General features: G+C 41.7%; 1 non-coding gene across 1 annotated transcript; it reads left to right on the top strand.

Moving 5' to 3' along the window:
• Positions 1–5364: 5364 nt before the first annotated feature.
• Positions 5365–5471, top strand: LOC148843894 (small nucleolar RNA R71). Its single transcript, XR_016103967.1, has one exon. It is a non-coding gene; the product is annotated as a small nucleolar RNA R71 (small nucleolar RNA).
• Positions 5472–8003: the final 2532 nt, after the last annotated feature.

Raw genomic sequence — 8003 nt, 5'->3', positions numbered from 1 at the left:
CCAAGCTGAGCACATTTCCATAAGTGACGCTGCTTAATGAATGATATTGTTCATTATAGAATTTGGAATTCAGCACATCACCCATTCCACTATTGTGTGACAACATTAGATCTACGGGAGATTGTTATTAGAGGTAGCATCAGCGGAGAATGTGGCAAACCCATTGACTAAGCCACTAACACACAAAGTGTTTGAGAAACACGTAGAAAGTATGGGACTATGGCTTGTACCGGATTGGACCTAAGTGCAAGTGGGAGCTTTTAGACGGTGTATGCCCTTAGCTCCAACCAGATTGATGTACATTATGTCATTTATTATAAATGAATAAAGTGCATAATTGATTCATGAGATTTGGTGTGTTTTGTGTAATAATCTTAAACTAGACACTTATAAAACTCGTGTTAGTTTAGAATTTTTATAGTCGTTGGATAGATATGGAAAAATTTATCCTACCAAGGCTGACACTGATGTGCTGCCAAGTGGGTGGGGTGGTTTGTCTCAACTGCCAGGGTGAGACCTAAGGTACATGCAGTGTAGGTTTTCTTGAAACCCTAAACCAGACCAAATTCCAGTATTGCCCTGGACCTTGGAGATAGATGGGCAAAACTGGAATGTTACACTTGACCCCTAGACTCGATTATGGTACTGCATTAGGTGTTGGATTGGGCTGCCTTTGATATGCCAATCAGTGAGATCCTTAGAGGGGTTCAAAACCTGGGTGTGTTGGGACAGTTTGAGAATTGACCTGAGTGGGTGATCATAGTGATAGGATCTGCCCCTTTGTCGAACAAAATGAATGATCGGGGAATGCACTCTCGCTGATGGAAACCTAAACAACCGGCAATTGATTTCAAACTTGTTGAAATTTGGTTTGCAAAATATATTTATATAGAGATATACTTATATATTATGGTTTCACAAAATGTTTGCAAAATATTTTAATTCCCGGAATCCATGTGAGTAGAGAGTGCAACACCATACCTTGCAGCCAAGGGAGAGGTCCTCTCTTGTTGGGCAGTGTTTGATCATTATCATTTGAGATGTTAAGTGTAAAACAATTGAGGGTAACGCCTAATGAGCCAATCTGGCATTTGCCCACAATCCTTGGGCCTTCATATGGTGGTTGGACCCAAGGACCATTTAGTGTTAATGTTAGGTTCATTAAGAGCATATACTGATGGACTCATGGGTTCACTATGTTTTGTAGTGAATTTGGCTAGGCGTTGTAATTGAGGCTGGGCTGAACCCATGTTGCTGATGTGTAGATCAATGTTAGGGTCCCATGGTGTAGCCAGAAGCGCGCCATTAAACACATTGGAATTCCAGCTTAAATATTTATAAATTTTACCAATTCTCAAACAAATAGAAACACAGTAAAAGGGTGTGAATGGGTCGTATCCACAGGGAAGCGAGGGAAAAAGTAATATTTTTTTAGATCTGGACAAGAGAACACAAAGGGGAGTTGCAGAAGTGAAAGGATGAGAGATCCATCCCATGGACGCCCAAAGATTGTGGAATAAGGGGCGAATTTCAAAAATTTTTCTCTCCCTTCAACTGGAAATCACATTCCCTATTTAGAAAATCATATTTTCAAGGATCAATCTTGAACCTTAAGCTGAACCAGATCAGAACCAAAAGGAATGGGAGAGAATAATACTTGATACAGAGAAGTAATATCTCCCAACGAAGGTGTTCATGCCCAAGGAAGGATCCAAAGACTGCTCCCATTGAAGATGGCGCAGTGCAGGATGGAGCAGAATCAGCAGTGTTCTTCCCCGAGAACTCTATCCTTCGCAAGAAACAGTAGGATGGAACGTGAGCACAACTTCCTTTTCAATCCTTTCTCAAAGAATTGATGTCAAGATCCAATCTTGACTTCTCCCACAGCTGGAGATCGAACTGGCAAACAGGGCGGCAAGAGCAGGGAGGCGGCAAGAGAGTATTCGCAGGGTGCAGAATTCTCTCTTCTTGATTTCAGCACTAAAGAGGATCTGATGTGTTTCTTGGTCTCTCTCAAGGCTGCCGCCCCCTCCTTCTTTTTGTTAACTTGAAAAGATCAGCTCCTAATCCCATTAGGAGGTGCTTATCCAAATCATATTTGGATCAGCGTTCTCTTCTAGTGATAAGGTTAAACCCTTATCTTATCTGCAGATTAGATTAGCTTTATCCTAATCCCATTAGGAGGTTTCTAGATCTGAATCACATTCAGATTTGGACTCTTTGAGTGGATAGGATTGAGGCGCTATCCTATCTGCTAATCCATCTCAGAATTCACCCCTTTAATTAACTAAATAAATAGCCTAGTTCGAAATGGGCTTTAGGCCCATTAAGCTTATGTGCTCATTTAACCTTCCTAACTGCTGCCCAGTTGGGCTTCCTTGTATGGCATGGGACCCAAGCATTGATCTACACATCAGCCACATGGGTTCGGCCCAGCCTTTCTTACAAGGCCTGGTCGAATACACTGTTAAAGACAGTGCACCCCCTGAAACCCATCAAATGGGCTCTATGGGCCCAACACTTACCCTAAGTGGTCCCTGGGCCAAACACCTTGTAACACCCAGGGACTATGGGCAGATGCAAGATTAGCCCATCAGGTATTATCCTCAATGGTCTTACACTTAACCTCTCAGCCCATAATGATCATACACTGCCCGACAAGAGAGGACCTCTCCCTCGACTGCAAGGAACAGTGTTGCACTCTCCACTTATATGGATCCCGGGAATTAAAACCTTTTTTGCAAACATTTTAGAAACCATAACGTATATACTTTTATATCTCATATAAAATATACTTTGCAAAACAAATTTCAACGGTTGAAATCGGCTGCCGGCAGTCTTGGTTTCCAACAGTGAGAGCGCATCCCCGATCATTACCTTTGTCCGACAAAGGGGCTGATCCTGTCACTATGATCACCCACTCAAATGAATTCTCGGATTGTCCCAACATACCTAGGTTTTGACCCCCACTAAGGATCTCACTGATTGGTACATCAAAGACAGACCGATCCGACACCTTGTGCAGTATCATAATCGAGTCTAGGGGTCGGGTGTAACTTTCCAGTTTTGCCCATCAATCTCCAAGGTCCAGGGCAATACTTGAAATCTGGTCCAGTTCAAAGATTCAATTAATCTCACACTGTATGTGCCTGTGGTCTCACCCCGGTAGCTGAGACAAGCCACCTCAACCGACTTGATGGCACCACAGTGTCAACCTTGTCAGGATAGGTCTCCCCAGACCGACCCACTAGCTGTGAACTTTCTAAACTAACACGAGTCTCAAGAAGTGTCCAGTTTAAGGGTATTACACAAAAACATACCAAAGGAACATGAATCAAATATGCACTTTTATTCATTTACAATAAACTCATAAAGTACATCAATTTTGATTGAAGCTAAGGGCATACAAAACTGTCTAACAAGAAGTATAAAAAATAATTAGTTACAAAATAGAATTCATTAAAACCAAATTCGAATAGTATTGATAATAACAAGTGCATAAAAATAAATAAATAACAAAAACAAATAAATAAAAGAAACAAAATAAAAATGTCTGAGAATCCAATCAGAGGTAGCAATTTCTAGATCTTTGCTTGCACTCTCTAACTTCTTGAGCTAGGCCCTCCATCTTACCTGGCCGAATCTCAGATCTACAGAAGAGAATTAAAACACAATTACATCTAATAAAAGTAAATTTGCATAAAGGAAAAATAAAATTAAATTAAAGAACAAAAAGTAATTCTAAAATTGAAGAAATATAGTTGGGATTCAAATCTGGAGGTGGTAGTAGTGGTGTTGGTGAATTGCAAGTAGGAACTCCTCTTGCCTAGGCATCCTCCTCCTCCTCTACCCTTGAACTTCTCAAGATCAACCTTCCTTCTTACCTGGGTGAATTGACCAACCCCTTCTACAGGGCCCCTACGACCCTTTTTATAGAGAAGGGTGGACACAATTGGAAATATGGAGGAAGATGGTGGGTGGCAGCTGGGATTTTGCAAAGTTAGGGACGCCCTAGGGTTTCTAATGGATGGTCAGATGGTTTTGGGGTGATCCTATGGCTGAAAATAAAAGGAGATGGCACCCAATATCATGTAGGTTTGAGATTTGGGCGCCCAGGTAAGGAGGGTGTAGATTAGAACATCTAGGGTTGAAGGGTTAAGATTAAAAGAATAGGTGGTGCGCTAGATTGAATGGTTGGAATATAAGATGGAGGGAGTGGCTGAGATTTAATGGTGAGGAGCTGAATGGTGAAGGTTAGAAGAATAGGTGGTGCCCTAGGGTTTAAAAGCTATAAAGAAGAGCCCTAAAATGAGTGGTTAAGATTAAAAGAGGTGGAGGGTGGAGATTAAACAACTAGGGGCGGGTAGGGTTTGCTAAGAGTGAAAAGAATGGGTTAAAAGGTGCCCTAGGGTTTGCTAAGAGTAAAAAGAAAGGGCGAAGTTTTTGGGGAGCTGGTGTGAAGACCAACTGAGAGAGGGGGTGTTTGAATTTGCTGAGAGAAACCCGGTGGCTGATTCCTAGGGTTTGCAACCGGTTGATTTGGTAGGTGCCCCACTGCCCTCCTTGCACCAGCTTCAGCTATCTGTCCTATTTGGCTTTCTAATCTATTAATGGACTGTTGTTGAATTAGGATCAACTGCTGCAGTTGCATAAATTGATCGTTTATTGATTAGGATTGAGGGGGTTGTGGGTAGCCCTGATATGATTGGGCCGGTTGACTCTTAGGGTACACTTACAAGAATTGGTTTTGTACTATTGGCCTCTGAAACTATTGGGCCATGGAGTTGGACGGATGCTGATGGGACTATACATTGGGTTGATGTGTCCTCCAAGAAAAGTTAGGATGGTTTCTCCACCCAGGGTTATAAGTATTAGAATATGGATCACTACTGGGCCTTGAGAAACTCTAGTATGCCTAAACTTGTTCTTGGATAAAAGGTGGAAATTAGGCCGCATTAGGACAGTCATCAACTTGGTGGGCCAGGCTGGCACAAATGGAACATACTTCAGGATAAGAGGTAGATGGGCCCGATTGCTGGTTAAGAGTGAAAAACTGGTCGAGTTTCTGGGCTAGAAGGTCTACCTTATCCAACTTTCTAGAAATGGCATTCAAGTCCATTTTTGCTTCGGGCTCTATTTTATTTCTGACCTCATAGAGCCCTGCCTTCTTTGAGGGTCCCACCGACCTTTCATAGGAATACAACAATGCATTATTGATAGAATTCTCACTCACGGTTGCAAAAAGATTATAAGCTTCATCTTCACTCTTGCTCATAAATGCCCCTCCCACACGATGCATCTACCATCTGCCTATATTCATTTGTTAGGCCTTCATAGAAGGCCTAGACAATTTGCTACTAGGACAGGCCATGGTGTGGGCATTTTCTCATTAACTCTTTCATCCTCTCCCAAGTTTCATGAATTTGTTCACTTGGTGTTTGGGTGAATCCCATGATACCTCTCCTCATGGTATTGGTTCTACCTATAGGATAAAACTTCCTAAGGAATTCTTGTTGCATTTTTGCCCAAGTCCTAATGGGTCTCCCTATAGTCCCTAACCAATGCTTGGCCTTATCCTTCAAGGAGAAGGAGAAGAGAGTCAATCTAGGGTTATCATCATTGAAATTCTAAATCCTTACAATTGAACATATTTTTAGGAACTCATCTATGTGCTTGTATGGGTCCTTACTGTTAGATAGTTTTGTATGCCCTTAGCTCCAATAAGTTTTGATGTACTTTAGACATTTAGTGTAAATGAATAAAGTGCATGTTTGATTCATGTTGTGTGGTATGTTTCTGTGTAAGACCCTTAAACTGGACACTTAATGAGGCTCGTGTTAGTTTAGAATGTTCACAGTTGTTGGATAAGTTTGGGGAGATTTATCTTACCAAGGCTGACATTGGTGTGCTGCCAAATGTTGTGGTGGTCTATCTTAGCCGCCAGGGTGAGACCCAAGGCGCATGCAGTGTAGGATTACTTGAATCTTTGAACCGGATCAGATTTCCAGTGTTGCCTTAGACCTTGGAGATTGATGGGAAAAACTGGAAAGTTACACCTGACCCTTAGACTCGATTATGATACTGCACTAGGTGTCGGATTGGGCTGTCTTTGATATGCCAATCAGTGAGATCCTTAGCGGGGGTCAAAACCTGGGTATGTTGGGACAGTCTAAGAATTCATCTGAGTGGGTGATCATAGTGGTAGGATCAACCCCTTTGTTGGACAAAGGTAATGATCAGGGATGCACTCTCTCTGATGGAAACCAAACTGCCGGCAGTTGATTTCAATCATTGGAATTTTGTTTTGCAAAATTTATATATAAGTAATATATATATATATATATATACGGTTTCAAAATGTTTGCAAATGGTTTTAATCCCCGGGATCCATGCGAGCAGAGAGTGCAACACTATTCCTTGCAGCCGAGAGAGAGGTCCTCTTTTGTCGGGCAGTGCTTGATAATTATGGGCTGAGAGGTTAAGTGTAAGGCCATTTAGGGTTATACCTGATGGGCTAATCTTGCATCTGTCCACTGTCCCTAGGTTTTTATACAATGGCTTGGCCCAGGGACCACTTAGTGTAAGTGTTGGACCCATAGAGTCCATGTGATGGGCTCAAGGGGTTCACTGGGTTTTCCAGTGAATTCGGGTAGGCTTTGTAACAGAGGCTGGGCTGAACCCATGTGGCTGATGTGTAGATCTATACTTGTGTCCCACGCCATACAAAGAATCCCAACTGGCCAGCCATTTGGAAAGCCTATTGAGCACTTGATACATATTGGGCCTAAAGCCCATTTCGAACTGGGCTGATTTGATCAATCACTTAAAGGGGCGGATCTAAGATTAGGTCAAGCCAAAATGATTGGGTCTTAACCCTATCCACTCATAGGGACCAAATTCAAATTAGGATTTGAATATGGTAACCTCCTGATAAGATCAGGAGTGGACAAATCTAATCTACAGATAAGATTAAGAAGACTCCTTATCCAAATACTGATTTGGATACGGATAACTATAATGGGATTAGGAGGTTTCTTAATCACTAAGAAAGAAAAAGGAGAAACCCTAATTCAAATTACAAGAATTCGAATGTTAAGGTAATTTGCAGAGAACACTACAAACTAGAGATTGGATCTCAAAGAAACCCTAGAGGGGAGAAAGCAGTTCGGTACCTTCTTCTCTAGTCTTCTCCTCCAGCGGCCACCGCCCGCTACTGCCAGTTCGATATCTCTGTGAGGGAAAAGATCAAGAAAGCTTCTTGATATCAGTCTTTGCTGAAAGACTGATCGTGTGTAGTGCTCATTGTTGCCATCGAGGTCTTTAGAGGGACCTGGTTTGTGTGATGAACAATGTTGGTTTTTCTCCATCATCACTGTGTCATCTTTAGTGGAAGCGGTTCTTGGAAGTTTCTTTGGGCGTGAACACCGACGTTGGGAGATACTGTTTCTCCAGATCAGGTATATTCCTTCCCTTCTCTTTTGGTTCAGATCTGGTTTGGTTTTGGTTCAAGTTAGATCATTGAATACTGTATTCTAAATAAAGGGAATGTGATTCCCAGTTGGAAGAAAGGTAAGAAATTTTTGAAATTTGCCCACCCATTCCGCACCCTTTTTGGTGTCCATATGACGGATCTTACCATTCTTTCACTCACTTGGGTTCCCATAGAAGGATGGGAGCATCTGGATTGTACTTGACTTAATTTCATATTGTAAGGCCTGAGTATCAGGTAACTGGATGTAGGATGAAGGGTTGGATTGTGTTGGAGTGAAGTATTCCTTCAACTTTCTAGGTTGGGCATCATTGATTCTGGCTATTTAATTTTGGTGTTGATGATGGAGGTAACTCTCTATTTCAGGTATAGGTTCTACAGTTTCTCTCCTTAAAGATTTCCTTCCCAACATACAACACAAAAGTCCCTTTTCTTTTTATTTGAATTTAAAATTTTGAGTTTAATTTCAAATGTGGATTTTGCAACTTGAATTCTGAAATTTAAACTCAACTTT

This window comes from Nelumbo lutea, chromosome 8, assembly GCF_056320005.1.
Source record: "Nelumbo lutea isolate HS-2025 chromosome 8, American lotus-T2T, whole genome shotgun sequence".
NCBI lineage: Eukaryota > Viridiplantae > Streptophyta > Magnoliopsida > Proteales > Nelumbonaceae > Nelumbo > Nelumbo lutea.
Note: the sequence above shows the minus strand (reverse complement) of the source record. Positions and strands in the feature narration are given on the sequence as shown.